This window comes from Hemitrygon akajei, chromosome 22, assembly GCF_048418815.1.
Source record: "Hemitrygon akajei chromosome 22, sHemAka1.3, whole genome shotgun sequence".
Lineage (NCBI taxonomy): Eukaryota > Metazoa > Chordata > Chondrichthyes > Myliobatiformes > Dasyatidae > Hemitrygon > Hemitrygon akajei.
Genome location: NC_133145.1, coordinates 30,615,780 through 30,633,231, shown reverse-complemented (window position 1 = coordinate 30,633,231; position 17,452 = coordinate 30,615,780). Strand labels below are relative to the sequence as shown.

General features: G+C 41.2%; 2 non-coding genes across 2 annotated transcripts; one reads left to right on the top strand and one right to left on the bottom strand.

Annotated features, from left to right (window-relative positions):
• Positions 1-12,324: 12,324 nt before the first annotated feature.
• Positions 12,325-12,396, bottom strand: trnaq-uug (transfer RNA glutamine (anticodon UUG)). The gene has a single exon. It is a non-coding gene; the product is annotated as a tRNA-Gln (tRNA).
• A 1,182-nt stretch (positions 12,397-13,578) lies between these two features.
• Positions 13,579-13,650, top strand: trnaq-uug (transfer RNA glutamine (anticodon UUG)). The gene has a single exon. It is a non-coding gene; the product is annotated as a tRNA-Gln (tRNA).
• Positions 13,651-17,452: the final 3,802 nt, after the last annotated feature.

Sequence of the window (17,452 nt, the reverse complement as noted above, 5' to 3'; positions counted from 1 at the left end):
TTCTCTAACAGTAAAAGGAATGTCAACACTTGATAAGCATCTGATATTTAATTTGTGTCAGATGACCATAAAACCTTAAGAAATAGGGGCAAATTTAAACTATTTGGCCAATTCAATCTGCTCTGCCATTCGATCATTGCTAATTATTTTCCCTCTCAACCCTGTTCTCCTGCCTTCTTCCCTTAACCTTTGACACAATTACAATCAAGAACTTATCACCTCTCATTTAAATATATCTAATAGTTTGTATCCACAGCTGTCCGTAGCAATGAATTCCAAAGAGTCAGCACCCTCTGCCTAAAGAAATTATTAAGAATTATAACATTCTAGAAAGCAAAAAAAGCAGCCAAATAAGAAAAACAGTACCTCCTCATCTCTGTTTTAAAGTGACGTCCTTCTATTCTGTCCATATGTTGCATTAACTTTTACTATTTTACTATTTTAAATCTTATAGACACATAGAAGTTTAATTATTGAATAGCTGAATATCTCTATCAATTTCCTCTTCATGCTGGATTGTTTAGAACTCAGCTTTATTGCTGTCTGGCAGCTCCTTCAGAGTCATCCAGTAATCAGTGATGCTCTTGAAAGTCTCTATTCAGTAGTCCAACTGGGTCCGTAAGTTTCAGGAATAGCTTCTTCTCCTTTGCCATCAGACTTCTGAATGGACAGTGAACCCATGAACATACTCTCACTATTTTTTAGCGCTCATTTGCACTACAAATTTCACGAGATACACTATGCCAGTGATATAAAACCTGATTCTGTTTCTGATTCTGATATCCCCTCCAATCAGCTTTGGCTGGGTCCTCTCTCATGCTCTGTAATTACCTTTATGGAGCTGTGATACTAATATATCCAGTTTTAGCTCTCTCTCTCAAGCAACAGGGTGATTACTGTCACATCATGATCACCAGCTCCTGCAGGTTCCTTTACCTTAAACCCCCTAATTATGTTTGGTTCATTGTACAACACCGAATCCAGAATTGTCTTTTCTCTCATGGGCTCAAACATAAGAACAAGCCATATCGTAGAAATTCTACAAATTCCTTCTCTTAGGATCAGTGCTAACCTAATTTTCCCAATCTCTCTTCGTATTGAAATCCCCCATGCTTTCTCTCGTTTTCAGTTGAAACCAACATTCTAGCTACTAATCGGAGGTCTGCATATTTGATCCCATCAGAATCTTCTTACTCTTGCAGTGTCTCAACACTGCCCACAAGGGTTCTACATCTTCTAATCCTATGACACTTCTGTTTTTACCAACAGAGCTACCCAACTCATTCTGCCCACCTGCTTGCCTTTTCAATAGGATGAGTATCCTTGGATGTTTAGCTGCTGGCTGTGATCTTCCTTCAACCACGAATCTCGGATGCCCATAACATCATTCCTGCCAATTTCTAACTGCTCTATAAGCCCATCTCCCTTATTTTTTTATTCCACAAACATTCAAAAATAACTCCTTCAGTCCTATATTTCAGACCTCTCTTCTCAATTTTGTCTCTGTGTTGGCTGGACTTACATTCTTATCCCTTTCTAAAGTTTCTGTCTTATTCTTTATTCTGGAGACTTCAGTAGCCTCTCCTGCATGTTCTTTCCCTTTTACATTAGCTATGTTTTTCCGAGCTGTTGACTCCTCCCATCCCTACGATAGATATACTAGGCTAATTTGAGATCAGAGATGCTCAGTTTCTGCAGTGGTACCATTCATCTTGGAAGTGGTCACAACTTTTTTTTTATTCTGGAAGGGGCAGAGGCAGAGGAAGTGAATTAGTTCTAAATGTCTAATTCTACAAAAAATGAACAATAGTTGTTCAACCAAAGTTCTCTGCCATCATTCCTTCTTTTTAATTTTTCCTTTTAAACTTTGCTGACAATTTTTCCAAGTTTCTCCTGCATGTTTCTCCTTAAAGCAAGTGTAGTTATTGCACATCAACTTATTTCATGCCAACTAACACATAGCCCAAGCTGCATTATATTACAGTGTCAGCATTGAAGCATGTTACCTTCTCAACAAACATTTCACGCTGCATTACTTCCAAATAATGGAAACAGATGGAACAGTTTAAATACTTCTAGGATATAAATTTTCTGTGCTTTCTTTGGTCTTTCCAGATCACACTCCAGGCTCTTCTTTCCCATAAGTAATGTACACCATTAAATAATTTTAATTAATTTCTATTGATCCATTTGTAGAAATTGTAATAGACAGCAAGCCCCTGCAATCAGATCAATTGATTTGATATGAAGCCTTTTTGTTTTTGATTGAGATTGGTCTTGTGTACTTCATTTCACTGAAGAGTAACAGGGAGGGGGTGCTACAGATGAGGAGTGTCTTGTAACCATCAAGGGTTATTAGTGTGGCTACTGACATCTGATCTGGTGTAATAGAAATATTAGTAGCCTCTATCTATAACCAGTTCAGACAATTTGCAATCATTAAAATGAGAGTGTAAATGAGGGAGATAAAACTGGAATATTGAAAAGAATTTCAAGTCTACTGCCTAGTGAATAAATATAAACCTTGAATTTTTAAAAAAAACCTGAAAATTAAGCCTGAAAGGTTCATTTCACAGATTTTGTGTCCCAATTTTCACATACAGGAGAGAACAAGCCTTCAGCTTCATTCAAGTTGCTTTTAATTACTTAATGAGACAAGCAACCCAAGTAACTATACAGTAAATATTAGTGACTTGTCTATGTGTTGGGTTGACTTTTACTATTTGAATTCTTATAGGCACCCCAATGTTTAATTATTGAATAGCTAAATCTCTCAGTTAATTTCCTCTGCATGCTGTATTGTTTAGACCACAGCCTTGTTCCTCTGGCAGCTCCTTCAGAGTCATCCAGTAATCAGTGATGCTCTTGAAAGTCTGTGTTCAGTGGTACAGCTGGGTCCATAAGTTCAGGCAAAACCATCTGGCACCCAATTAAAATATGTGTATTTTTAACCAGTATAATCATTGCATCAACATCCCTCCTTTTTAAAAGGCTCTTATAACCATCCAGGAAGTTATGTAACACAAAGAAAATGATTGCTTTAAAAAAAAGTGTTGAAGAATACCAGGTTTATGAGTAGCATAATGCAGTATTTGAAAGGAAGTGCAGTTGATAATGCATGAATAAGATGCTCCTCTTTTGGTTTGCATCTTTGATTAGGTGTGCTTTTGATGAGTTTGTCCAGGTTAATTATAAAGAAGGGTCAAAGTTTCCAATGGTCTTAAAAGCTTAGCAATTTTTAATTGCTGTTATGGTTAATATTCCAGATGGCTTGCTTCAACCACTTAACTTTAAAATTATAGCAGCTGAAAAAAAGACTTCACACAGAGGAGAACAAAGATCTGGGGTTTGGGATGCCTCGATTTTAAACTATATGTAACAATTGTAACTTGAGCATGTAATTAGACAAATAAGTTTAATAACTGTATTGCACATTTGTTTTGGCTTATTGATGTTTTTGAAGGAAAGATGGATTCAATGTGAATGGTAAGCTGTACATTATTTATGTCAGGGCTACAATAGCCATCAGGAAAGCCTGACCTACAAAAAGCGCCTGAGGCAAGAACGACACAAAAGAAAAATGTATAGAATAATTTGAACCAGGTTCTGCTTTCAGCAAATGGTCTGTGGCAAGATAAGTTTATATGTGTGATTAAATAGAAGAAATGGATGTGTAAAATAGATTTTTCAGCTAAAAGTGAAAGATAGTGGAGGCTTTATTTGGTGCAGTGCATCAGATGTGCTCTATCATTCTATTTCATATGACTAAAGTTCTAATCTGCAGCATGTCATTTTTTCTTTTCATGACAGCATTTGTATTACAAAAACAGAAATGCTTAATAATCACACACATTAATAATATTACTAATGTATCATCTATCCCCAAAGCAAATATTTTTATCAATATAGATCTTTTATTTTGTTCTTCTTCAGGGTGTATTTCCTGTGGGGTTTTTTTTTGCTTTCTGGCCCTGCTCCACTGACACCTCTGCTGCTGTTGGCCTGCTGAACATCTTTCTCACCTTTCCCTGAGATTTTAACAAATCACCCTCAGTATTCCACTCCTGCTGTTTCTCCACTGCAATTCACATCTTGACCCCTTGGTCTGCTGCAGCACACTTGAGCACACCTGGCTCATAACACTCCACTTCCAAAAACCGTGTCAAAAAAACAACTTTTAAAGCAACCTCTTGACCATCTTCCCCGAGTTCTCTGCGGTCACTCAGTGCCCAATCCTTTTTGCTTTTATATTTCCTCTCATTTCTGTCATGAAATTTAGTGAACATTTTATGATATTAAAAGTTAACTATGTATAAATGACTAACAGTTGACCTGTTAGTCAACTGCTCCATGGATGACTATTCTCAGCTGAATCCTTCTATTATATCAGGAATGTTTACAGGTGAGTAAAATCAATCCATGGTCCTATTCACCGCGCTAACCCCTATCCTTCATTATCCATATTTCTCGGTTACCATTAGCACCATGCAAAGACTAAAGAACATTTTCATCTCTCAGGTGGAAATTATCAGTATAGATGAGACAATCACTGCATCTTCTACTTCCATGTTATTTTGCTCCATCTTGATCACTTCTAAGCAATTACAGTACAGGCGTATGGGGTTCAATTCCTGTCTCTGCCTGAAAGGAGTTTGTACGTTCTCCTGTGACCACGTGGGTTTCCTCCCATAGTCCAAAGATGTACCGGATGGTAGGTTGATTGGTGATTGTAATTTGTCCCGTGATTAGGCTAGCTTTGAATTGGGGACTGGTGGGCAACATGGTTCCAAAAGCCAGAAACGTCTATTCCACGCTGTATCTCAATAAAATAAAAAATGAAAAAGATTAGCTCTCTACTTACTCATTTCCAGTATTACAAAGAATGAGCAGGAGACAGATCTTAACAAAAAAAAAATACTGCGAAGTTCATTTCGAATAGAAAATAAAACTGAAATAATATGACTAGGTCCAAAATACAAGTCAGAATGAAAAAGGAGACAATTTATAGTAGAACATTGTCTCTATCTTACTTTTAATTATGAGTAGAATATTCATGAATAAAAGGGAACTTTGCAGATTTACATTTTGATTAACTTAGGTATGAACCTTGGGCCAGTTCATCTAAATTCAATTAACATACAGTATGTTACAACAATGCTGCTCGGCAATTTGTAAGTTAAACTCGGGGTTGATTGGACAAAAATACGCATCAGACAGACTTTGAATAAGAAGTATTTGCCTAGAAATTGAATCCATTTGCACACATTGTTAAGCTCAAAACCATTCTGCACTCAAAAGCGCGCAAGCAATAATTTCTGGACCAATGAGCAAATATTAGAAAATCAGTCTGTGCATTTCTAGATTCAGCTTAGCGTTTGCTAGAGTCAGTTGCACTGTTAATGATGTCAAGGTCACACAGCACATTTCTTCCACAGCTGGCAGAAATTGGAGCTTTTGGGGCAAACCAATGACCTTTATTAATTCACAAAAAAAAGGAGTGCATTGTACAGGCTTTAGGGACTCTGCACTGTCACAACACCACCTTGCACATAGAATATCCCAGTCTGAGTTTTCAATTATCAAGATTTAAAAAATCACTTCAGTGAATGCAGTCTTTTTTATTCCATTGGACCATTGATCTGTCTGCAGATTACAGTAGCTCGGATCCATTCACAACATGAGAGTTGATCTGGTCAGTTCACTGATTCATGAAGACTGGACTCAGACACATCATAAGGTACTGCTACCTCCTCTCCCCGGCAGTTTCCACTTTACAACCTATCCTGCCACCAGGTAAAGGTTTATTGAGCATGAGCTTGCATCCCGGTATATAATGACATGGCAACTCCCAGCTCTGTATCGAGGCTGTGACCGGAACTACCCGGGTCGATGGAGTGCTACTTTTATTACTTGCTAGTTTCATGAAATTCTCTGTGGACATGGGAGTGAGTATAACTGCTATATGTAGCAGAAGTTCAGTGCACCAAGAAAAGGGTGAATTCCTCTACTGTGGCTTTTTGAGAAAATAAGTAAGGTGTATAGAAATTGAATTTGATTGGCACAAAAAAAGATACAGACACAATAAGAAACCATGTGATAAACACACAATGGAGAGTGAGAACATAGAACAGTATAGCACAGGAAGAAGCTCTTTGGCCCACAATGTTGTGCCAAACTAATTAAGTGGTTAAATAACTAATCTCTTCTGCTTTCACAATGTTCATATCCTTCCAATTCCCTCACATTCACGTGTCTATCTATACATTTCCCAAGTCCCCAATATTTCTGCCTCTCCCTCCACCCAGGCAGCACGTTCCAGCCATCCACCACCTTCTGTGTAAAAAAAAAACCTATCTCTCACTTCTCCTTTGAAATTACTTTCTCTCATCTTAAATGCATGGCCTCCGGAATTAGGCACTTTACCCCTGGGGAAAAAAAATTCTGTCCCTCTACTCTATCTATGCCTCACATAATCTTCAGAAAGAAGAATCAGAGATGATCATAAATCAAAAGATAGAGTAAAGCCATGGAGAGTGTAGCACATATAATTTGTAGAATGTGTCATAGATTCACAGACAGAAATACAATTGTTTGTTTACTTTTGTCCAGAAAACAAAATCATGGAAAGAATCAACCAAAGTGTACTAGTCACAGCCACATGGATACCCACTAACTGCTAATAATCCCAATGTTGGAGCTTTACTTCCATCCATTTTCGATGGCCCTGCTGAAGTCCAGAACTACATACTGCTGGCAAACAAAACAAAGAATATGACGAAATACTTCATTAATGACATTTTTTTTCTGGTAAAACTTAACAGCAGACAATCACCACAAACAATGGACAGATGAGCGAAGGTGAGGAGCCGAGTCCAGGATCAAAGCGTGCTAGTGCAAGGCAAAGGCGAGGTGAAGTCAGGGCATATTCGAGGCAAAGTCGGGGTGAGCGGAGCGGAGGAGAGGCAGGTTCGAGGCCTGTCCACCTAAACCGAGAATGATGTTTGATTGATGTTTGACTGCCAGGCTGATTTCGAAAGGTCAGGTACGGGCTGAAACATGGCAGCAGGGTTTAGGCCCAGAAAGTAACGAAGCAGCAGCATCCTGGTCCCCCGACAAAGGATGACCCAATGTATGGATGATCTAAACGCTGGGCCAGATGGATTGAAAAGGCAGGGTGTCGGGAGGAGAAGTGAGTCCTGGGCCACCTCTACTTGCTGCTCTGCAAGGTTTACTTGGCTCTGCGCTAAGTTGAGGCTGAGGCTGTGGCCTGCTCTGGGCTTTGTGTCCATGGTCTCACTTTCATTATTTTCTTACTTTTATTGCTAGCACTTTTTGTGTTTATTTCTCCCTACACATTGGGTGTTTGACGGTGTTTCTTATGGTTCCTTCTGGGTTTCTTTGTTTTGTGTTGCCTGTAAGGAGATGAATCTCAAGGTTGTATAATGTATACATACTTTAATACTTTGATGTACTTTGAACAGTGAACTTTATTGATTTCTATCCAAATTTTGAGGAACACTGATATTAAAGTAACTGGGGGGAAGTAACACGTTCAAGCTTTTCATCAACTCTCAGCCCGAATTGCCTTAAATTGGGTATTCTTGCTGAAAGCTCCTCTCGATGTTCTGAAGGCTATTTGCAGGGTTTCATTTTTTAAAGTTAGCTTGACAGAAATTCAGCTTCTTAAGCTGGATCAAAAACCAGAATTCTTTCCTAAATCTAATATGGAAACAAATTTATCAAAGCCTGAATCACCGTACTTAGGGAATTTAAAATCTAAATGTGGTTCACCACAATTTTCAAGAGGTTTTAAGAAAATTACACACAAAGGTTATTAATTAAACTCAAAGCTGTAGGCATTCCACACTAACTCAGTAATGAACAGAAACCAGCAAGCAGATGATAGAAGCAGTAGTATACAATTAAGCCCATAAAACTTGTTCCTCACAGTTAAAACAGGACTGGCATGTAATTCAACTCCATCTCACTCCTTGTTTCAGTAACCGGTGATACGTTTGCTTAACAAAGATCTAACAATGTAACTTTTGGCACTTTCAATTGATCTAACCTCAACGGCTTTTTATAGGAAGTTTCAGATTCCAGTACTATCTGTGCTTATAAAGGGAGTATTGTCTGATATTGTGCCTGACATATTGTGGTCTTGCCTAATTGTTCCCCATCAGAACAAAAATGCCTGGATAGAGCAAGGGAAGTAGTGAGTGGTCTAACATATGAGTTCTGTTTAGAACAATTACTTCCTATTCATACACAGTAGATAAGCAGGATTCAGACACTCAGCCAGATTTGTAGAAACTTCAAAAGTGGATTTGAAGGAAACAAGAATAAGCTGCATTTGGTAACTTGCTCCAATATGCCCATAGGCACCATGGTAATGTTGCGCCTAGCACAACGCTGTTACAGCTCAGGACGTTGGGGTTTGGAATTCAATTCTGGCATCCTGTGTAAGGAGTTTGTATATTCCTCCTCATGGAGTTTCTTTGAGTGCTCCAGTTTCTTCCTACATTCCAAAGATGTACCAGTGAGTAATTGGTCATTGAAAATTGTTCTGTGATTAGGCTAGGGTTAAATAGGTCAGTTGCTCCAATTATTGACATCCAGGACATGAAATTGCTCACTTCTGATCCCTCTATAAGGATTGGTTTGTCCTCCCTCATCTTACCCTTTCTGAAGTCCACAATCAGCTCTTTGGTTTTACTAACATTCGGTCTGTCAACTGAAGCACTCAAAAAAAATTCTACAGATGTACTGTGGAGAGCATTCTGACTGGCTGCATCATTCACTGGTGTAAGTGTGGGGGCTACTGCACAAGATCAAAGTAAGTTGCAGAAACATGTAAAATTAGTCAGCTCCCTCATTGGCACTAGCCTCCATAGTATCCAAGATATCTTCAAGGAGCAGTGCCTTAGGAAGGTGGTACGGCGTCCATTATTAAGGTTCTCCACCACTTTCTCATTGTTACCATCAGGAAGGAGGTACAGAAACCTGAAGGCACACGCTCAGTGATTCAGGAACAGCTTCTTCCCCTCTGCCATCTGATTTCTAAATGGACATTGACCCCATGAACACTACATCACTATGATATAATTTTTTTTGCACTACTTATTTTAACTTAACTATATAATAGACATATATTCTTAATGTAATTCAGTTTTTTTCTCTCTATATTTATTTATCATGGATTTCATTGCATTGCTGCCATAAAGTTAACAAATTTCACAACATATACCGATGATATTAAACCTGATTTTGATTCTGATTCTGAAAATTGTCCAGTTCATTGATTCAAAACAGTCCTATAAGGGCACCCACCTCCCCTGGTCATGCCATCTTGTTCCTCACCACTGCTCCTGTGGTCTTTAGTCTTTGCCTATGCTTTGGGAGTAGAAATACAGCCAGGTGATTGGGCAACCCAAAGGGTGAGCGTGGAATGGCATAGCAACCGTTCTTGATGGTGGTATAACTGTGTGTTGGCTCGTCTGGCTTCACAGGTGATCGTGGTTCAGAGACAGTTTCAAGCTGGCCTGGTTGAAATCCCCAACACTTGACTGCTGGATGTTCCAGGTCGGGCGAGCAGGATTGAATTAGAATCAGGATTAGAATTTACTTAAACCTTACATCCATCCCACAATGTGAGGGAGTAAAAATCATTGTGGTATGACTCGGTTGCAATATACAGACATGTGAATTTAAAAGTCTAATGGCTTGTAGAAGGAAGCTGTCCCATATTCTGTTGGCCCTGGCTTTAATGTTGCGGTAGCATTTGCCTGGCGGAAGCCGCTGAAACAGTTTATGGTTGGGGTGACTGGTGTCTCTGATGACCTTTCAGACCTTCCTTCTGCACCTGCTTCTATAAATGTCCTCAATGGAGTGAAATTGATATCCACAGATGTGCTGGGCTGTCTGTGTCACTCTCTGCAGTGTCCAGTGATCAAGGTTTGTGCAGTTCCCGTCCCAGGCGGTGATATAGCCAGACAGTATGTTCTTAATGGTACCCTTGTAGAGGATCTTGAGGATTTGGGGGCCAATGCCAAACTTCTTCAGTCACCTGAGGTGGAAGAGATGCTGCTGTGCTTTCTTTGGCACAAAGCTGGAGTGTACAGTCTAGGTGAAATCATCAGTGATGTGTATACCAAGGAACTTGAAACTACTCACCCTCTCAATTGCAAACCCATTGATGTTGATTGAGCCGAGCCTGTCTCGTTCCTCCTATAATTCACACAACCCTGGGGGGGGGGGGGGCACCTGTGCTGAGGGACAGAGGTGAGGGAGCCCATCCTTACTACCTGCCGGCGATCCGACAGGAAGCCTAGGATCCAGCTGCCCAAGTTGGGTGCAGGCTGAGGTCTCTGAGCTTCCTGTCAAGGCTGGAGGGAATTACGGTGTTGAATGCTGAGCTGTAGTCCAGGAACAGCATTCTAACATATGTATCCCTCTTCTCCAGGTGAGTGAGGACAGGGTGTAGTGCTATGGCTATGGTGTCATTGGAAGACCAGTTCTGTCAGTAGGCAATTGTAGGGGGTCCAGTGTGGGTGGTAGCAAGCTGCAGATGTAGTCTTTAATCAGCCTCTCAAAGCATTTGCTTATAATTGAGGTGAGTATGACAGGGCACCAGTCATTCAGGCATGCTATCTTGGTTTTCTTCGGTACAATGATGGACGATTTGGAGCAGGAGGGAGAGGGAGAGATTAAAAAGGTCTGTAAACACACCAGCCAGCTGCTCAGCACACACTTTAAGGACGCGCCCTGGGATGCTGTCCAGCCCCACTGTTTTGCGGCTGTTGACATGTTGGAATGTTCTACGTACCTCAGCCTCAGAGATGACCAAGTTGCAGGTCTCGTCAGCGGCCTTCCTCAAGGGTCAGTTCTAGCAACCTCTAATCGAGCGTTAAAAAACATTTAGCTCATCCGGGAGTGAGGCAGCAATGTTGGCTGTACTGCTGCGTTTCTTCTTGAAGTCTGTGATGGTGTGAGTCCTTACCATATGCTACGTGTGTCATCGTCACAGAGTCGTGACTGGATTTTGAACCTATGTTGCCGTTTTACCATCAAATCCTTTTGCTCCCTGGATCTGGAGTACCTTATGCTGCTATGTTGACCTTTCGGGCTGCCTAGAGAATTCACGTCTGTTATTATTACAGCTGTGTACATCCCACCACAGGCCGATACCAACCTAGCTCTCAATGAGCTTGGCAAAACCATCAATACCCATGAAACCAGACACCCAGCGGTTGCTTTCATCATCGCTGGAGACTTTAACCAAGTGTTGCTGACCAGATCTTACCTGAAGTTCAGCCGACATATCAAAGTGAGCACATGGGGAGGAAGCATACTTGACCACTGCCACTCTCCCTTCCACAAAGCACATCTCCGCCCTCTATTTGGAAACTCTGACCTTTCCTCCATCTTCTTGTCGCCTACCTACAGGCAGAAATTGAAGCAGGAAGCAGCCATAGTGAAAACAATCCACTGCTGGTCCAACCAATCAGACTCAATGTTACAAGACACACAAAATTCTGGTGGAACACAGCAGGCCAGGCAGCATCTATAGGGAGAAGCACTGTTGATGTTTCGGGCCGAGTGACGAAGGGTCTCGGCCTGAAACGTCGACAGTGCTTCTCCCTATAGATGCTGCCTGGCCTATTGTGTTCCACCAACATTTTGTGTGTGTTGTTTGAATTTCCAGCATCTGCAGATTTCCTCGTGTTTGCTCAATGTTACAAGACTGCTTTGATAGTGTCACTTGGGAGGTATTTCAAGCTGAGAACATCTACGAATACACGGAGGTGGTCACAAGCTTCATTCGGAAGTGCATTGAAGACATTGTTCCCCAAAAATCGGTCTGGCTGTATCCAAACCAGAAACCTTGGATAAATAGTTCAGTACAAGGGATAAAGCCTTTGCCTCCAGAGACCAACAGGAGCTCAAGAAATGCCACTATAATTTATGTAGAGCTATCAAGGTGACAGATTGAGACAGAACCATCACATCTGTGCACAAGATGAGTTAATCATAAAGCATACTCCACCCTTTAAAGGACTGTTGTCCTGTCTTTCAGAGAACGGTGAAGCCTTGAGGCTGCAGTGCTGCATCTGAAATGATGGAGGTGAGCCACCTTTCTGCGAATCAAAATACACAGCAGTCTCTGATGTCCCTCTGCTACTGCAATCTTGCACTGAGTTTAATTTTATTTTACAGCAACTGTACAGTCAGTAGCAGGATAGTTGTAGGGTGGAGGGGGGCGGGGATCTAAAGTAATTTGACCCGTCGCATCTGCTCCGCCAAGAATGGCTCAGGTTCATTGCAAGGTTCCACCGAGATTTGAACTCGGATCGCTGGATTCAAAGTCCAGAGTGCTAACCGTTACACCATGGAACCACTGCTATGAACCACCTATTGCTCTGAGTTCAATTCTATTTTACAGAGACTGTACATTTGGCAGCAGGATAGTCGGGGGTGGGGTCATACATGGGAATATTTGATGATTGCCATCAGAGTTGCAGACAAAGAGTTTCTACATATTGGCACCATTTTGAGTTTCCTCTCATCTCAATGAGATGTGAGAAAATGGTGCTGCCAAACATAGAAATAATCTCAAGACATTACTAAATTAAACCATAGGACTAAAACTAGTTTAAAAGGTAATTTCCAAACTTTAGGTTTCAATAGGTGCATTTAATGTCAGAGAAATGTATACAATATTCCTCTTGAAATTTTTTTCTTCACAGACATCCACGAAAACAGAGGAGTGCCCCAAAGAATGAATGAAAGTTAAAATATTAGAACCCCAAAGCCCCCCCCAACTCCCCCTCCCATACACAAACAGCAGCAAGGCAATGACCACCCCCCACCACCAAAAAATCATCAGCACCCTCCATGGAGCACTCAAGCATGCAGCAAAGCATCAATAAAGACACAGACTTGCAGTAACTACACATTCACCCAATAATTTGACATGCCACAGACTCTCCCTCTCCCTCCCTAAAAAGGGAAAAAGAGGTATCCCCATTTCTCAGCGAGAGGGGAGACATAACAAACAACTCGCTGATTTACGATGTTAAAAGCCTGTTGTGTCTCTCTTTCCAAGCTCTGCGCCTGCAGAATCGGCACCAAAAAGGCACAGCTCTCCAAGCACACAACCCCCGGCAGCTAACCGCTGCTCCAAATGTTCCGTGTTTTCCCATGATGGTTCAGTCAGGGGCGCCAGCCTTGAATCAGCTCGTCCCCAGAGCCACGAAATCCTGGAACCGTGAAGGTGTGCACTTCTCTTCCTGCCCGTGTCCTTGGGATATCAAAAAATGGCCAGTCGTCAGGTCCTAAGAGTGGGCCCCATTCCCGCAAAATATCGAAGTCAGAGTGTAATCCCAGGTCAGGGTCTTCAAAAGAAACCCCCACACTCTGTAAAAGAAAATAAGTGATATCAAAAATTGAAATAAAGCTGTTTCCAAAGATGCAAGCAAAGGAGTTGCTGTTTAGCACCATCTTAACTCTGCTTCACTTTCTTTCCTGTGGCAAGAAATCATTTCCTTTTACACAGATAAATAGGTGGTTCATAGCAGTGGTTCCATGGTGTAACGGTTAGCACTCTGGACTTTGAATCCAGCGATCCGAGTTCAAATCTCGGTGGAACCTTGCAATGAACCTGAGCTGTTCTTTGTGTAGCAGACTTGATGGGTCAAATGGCCTAATTCTGCTCCCATATCTTATGTTATAATAAAGAATGTATATTATAATAAAGAAGCAGCTGGAAAGCCCTCAAATTATGAAGGTAATAAATTAATGTCACAGGGTCAGAAGACTCTTTTGAGGGAGAGTTCAATGTATGGTTTATGAACCCTGTCCTTTCATTTACTTGTGGTCCTGGTGGAGCCTCAAAGCCCCAGTTGGCAAGGTTTTTTTCTCCACAGTATTGCAGTCGTGGTCGTGTGACTGCAAGCACCATGCTTCCTGCTCGTAAACAGGAGTGAAATTATTTTCTGCATGCAGTTCAGGAGCTTCATTGGCAGAAGATTCACAATAGTAAAGAGGGCTAGTGTGCCTCAGTGAGGGGTGAATGATTAGAAAAACATTGAAAGGTATATAGTCTTGAATAAAATGACCGATATATTTTGCCAGCATTTGTTCTCTAGGGGTATACTTGAACAACAATTTGTATTATGTTGAGACGGTTGCGGTTTCTCTGTAACATCAGTCAAAGATGACTGGACAGACAAGAAAGGAAAAGTCAGGGAAACATATTAGCAAGTATGGAAAGAATATCAGAGTGGGAAGTAATTGAGCTATAATCTTAACTATATTTTTGATCAGGGATTATAGCTCCATTTGGTTTGGATTGAATTCAGACCTTTGCATGCCAATATTTTTCATCTGAACTCTACTTCTTCCCTTAAACAAACTATTTGGTCTTGTTGTCAAGAAAAATAATGCATGGTGGCAGTGGTAGTGAAAGATCCTTCTAGTAATTAAAAGGCCATGTGGCTGTCTGCATCCACAGAGAGTAGTGTCCTAAAGCAGTACGACCTTTACTGTTTAACCTGGACGTGTCATAATGCCCTTTTCTATTATGAGCACAGTAAATATATTGAAGCAGCGTTTGATGGAGGAGATTATAGCTGATGTTTTAATTATTCACTCTGTGAATTGTATTATTCACTGTGTTGAAGTGTTATGTTATTTGCTGATAGTCTGTCTGTAAACAATGGTGTTTGGCAGTTATTATATTGGTTGCTGCTGCAGAGAAATTCAATAAACTGTAAAATGGTGGGGGGAATCTGCTCCAACTTATCCCAATGAATATCTATTTCTTGGGCATGCATCCATCTTGCGTATTTTCTTATACGCCGAAGAGTCGTCAATCAAAATGCTTTTTGGTATGCGGGAATTCAGGACTCACATTTGTGTGTTAAAATGAACCATTGTTAATCAGCATCATGATTACAGCTCTTATAGGCACTGTGGCTATTAAATTTAGCCATCACTGAAAGCTATTATGTAAATCGGTGGGCACTGAGAAATGGAATGGCAACGTGGGCATGGCAGCTTCTCATTTAATTGCTTCTGATGAAGAGTGGGTGCCGTAAGGGCACATCGAGCAGTTCTTCTGCCTCACAGTTCCAATTACCCAGCGTTAATCTGAACTCTGCTGTTGTCTGTGTGGAGTTTGCACATTCTCTTTGTCACTCAATGAGTTTCCCTTGAGTTCTCTAGCTCCTTACCACTTATGAATAATGGATTGGGAGGGTAATTGGCAACTGTAGAATAGCTCTCAAAGTGGGTTGGTGGTAGGGGAATTAGGAGACATTTACATAGCAGATGTATCATGCTTATACCCTTGTCATGAATTTCTCTTTGGCAGAAGATTTTACTCACATTTGCAGACTGGAGAGTTATTTAGTGGAGAGCTCACATCATGGTATGCTCTCACCTAATCTGTTCACATCACAATTCCCACTCCTCCCACAGACTCTCTGTACCTTATGGCCTTTCTCATTTCAGATGTGCAGAAAATGCTGGAGGCACTCATCAGACCAAGCAACGTCATAGGACAGAGAAAGAACTGTCCTTACATAGAAAATAGATCATAAAAGTTTACAGCGCATACAGCGCCCTTTGGCCGACCATGTAACCTAATCTAGAGACTGCCTGAAATTTCTCTATCCCTCTATTTTTCTAAGCTCAATGTACCCACTGTATCCACTTCCATCACTGCTGCTGGCAGTGCATTCCACGCACCCACCACTCTCTGTGTGAAAAACTTACCCCTGACATCTCCTCTATACCTATTTCCATGCTCCTTAAAACTATGCTCCCTCATATTAGCCATTTCAGCCTTGGAAAGAAGCCTCTGGCTACCCACATGACCAATGCCCCTCATCATTTTATACACCTCTATCAGGTCACCTCTCATCCTCCGTCACTCCAAGGAAAAAGGCCGAGTTCACTCAACCTATTCTCATAAGGTACCCCCGCAATCCAGTCAACATCCTTGTAATCTCCTCTGTGCTCTCTCTCTATAGTGTCCACATCCATCAGGTAGTGAGCTGACCAGAACTGAATAAGGTGGTCTTATTTAAGATATTATCTCTATTTCTCTCTTCACGAATGTTGATTTGACTTACTGGGCACTTGGGCATTTTTCACAAACAAGAGAAAATCTGCAGATGCTGGAAATCCGAGCAACACACACAAAATGCTGGAGGAACTCTGCAAGCCAGGCAACATCTATGGAAAAAAGTACAGTGGATGTTTCGGGCCTGATGTATTTTTTTCTGGTTTTGGTTTAGATTTGTTGATGAGGAGTAGATATGTTTGTGAGGAGACTGGATAACAGGGAAAACTAGTGGGTAAATGGGATTGCATTGACTCAATAAGGAGATAGAGAAATAGGATGAGAGAACATGTATACAAATGTAGATTATAATGATGCTGAGATGTTTAAGCCATTGTTAGGTCTACCTAAGCACCTGCATATGACCTTTAAGATCAAAACTGGTTGCCTAGCGACAGTGCACATGCTTCCCACTGCCATCATATCAATAGTGTCTGTGCAGTTACCTTAGAGGTGATTAGTTCTGGCCACTGCTGCACGTTGTGAGATGACATATTCTGAAGACAATGGACCCAGGCTCCAAGCTGCTAGCAAATGGTCTTCATGGTCATCAACAACCAATTCCAGTCTAGGCAAGCAACTGTCCACCACTGGATGGTGCATTGACTAAAAAGAACAGGGAAGGCAAATGAATGCAGAAGGCAGACATGGAAAAGCTTTCTTGGTTTTGTTTGAAGAAGGCATTTTCTGTGTTTGATCTGCTTTAGTTAGATGGAAAAGAGACACAGATTTTTTTTTTAAAGCAGAGGAATAGCCACAAGAGAGCTTTGGAGATCTGGGTTACTCCTAATCCTCAACCCATCACAGTTAGAAACTAGTGACTAAATATGCTCACAAGCAATCATGGTACACCAGCCAGCCAGCCAATGCCACACTTCCAACAGGACACAGCCAAAAGCCATTCACCGCCTGATGCTTCCATGGAAGTTCAGATTGCTGGTTGCAGTGTGTTTGTACAGTGGGTTTGTAGGGCATTAATATAGACAGGCAACTTGGCCTTTAAGCTTCATCCTCCCATCCCTACCATAGAGATGATTATATACTGTATGATTGCCTCCGTGGTATGAGAAATCATTATTTTGTGGTTTGGAGTTTATTTTGATCCGGCTTTTATTTAGTCAAGCAGAGAGGGCTACAGAGGGTAAGATTAGGATCTGTTAATGATCAGGCAGTGGGGTTTAGCTACTCAGTATGAATTTGGGTAAGTTGACCAAGGATAGCCTGAACACGAGTTTGCATCCTCCCTTTCTTTTCTACCTCCTTGTCCTCTTCCACCGGAAGCTCCTGCTCTTCGGATGCTCACATTTCTCACGAGAACAGTTGTCT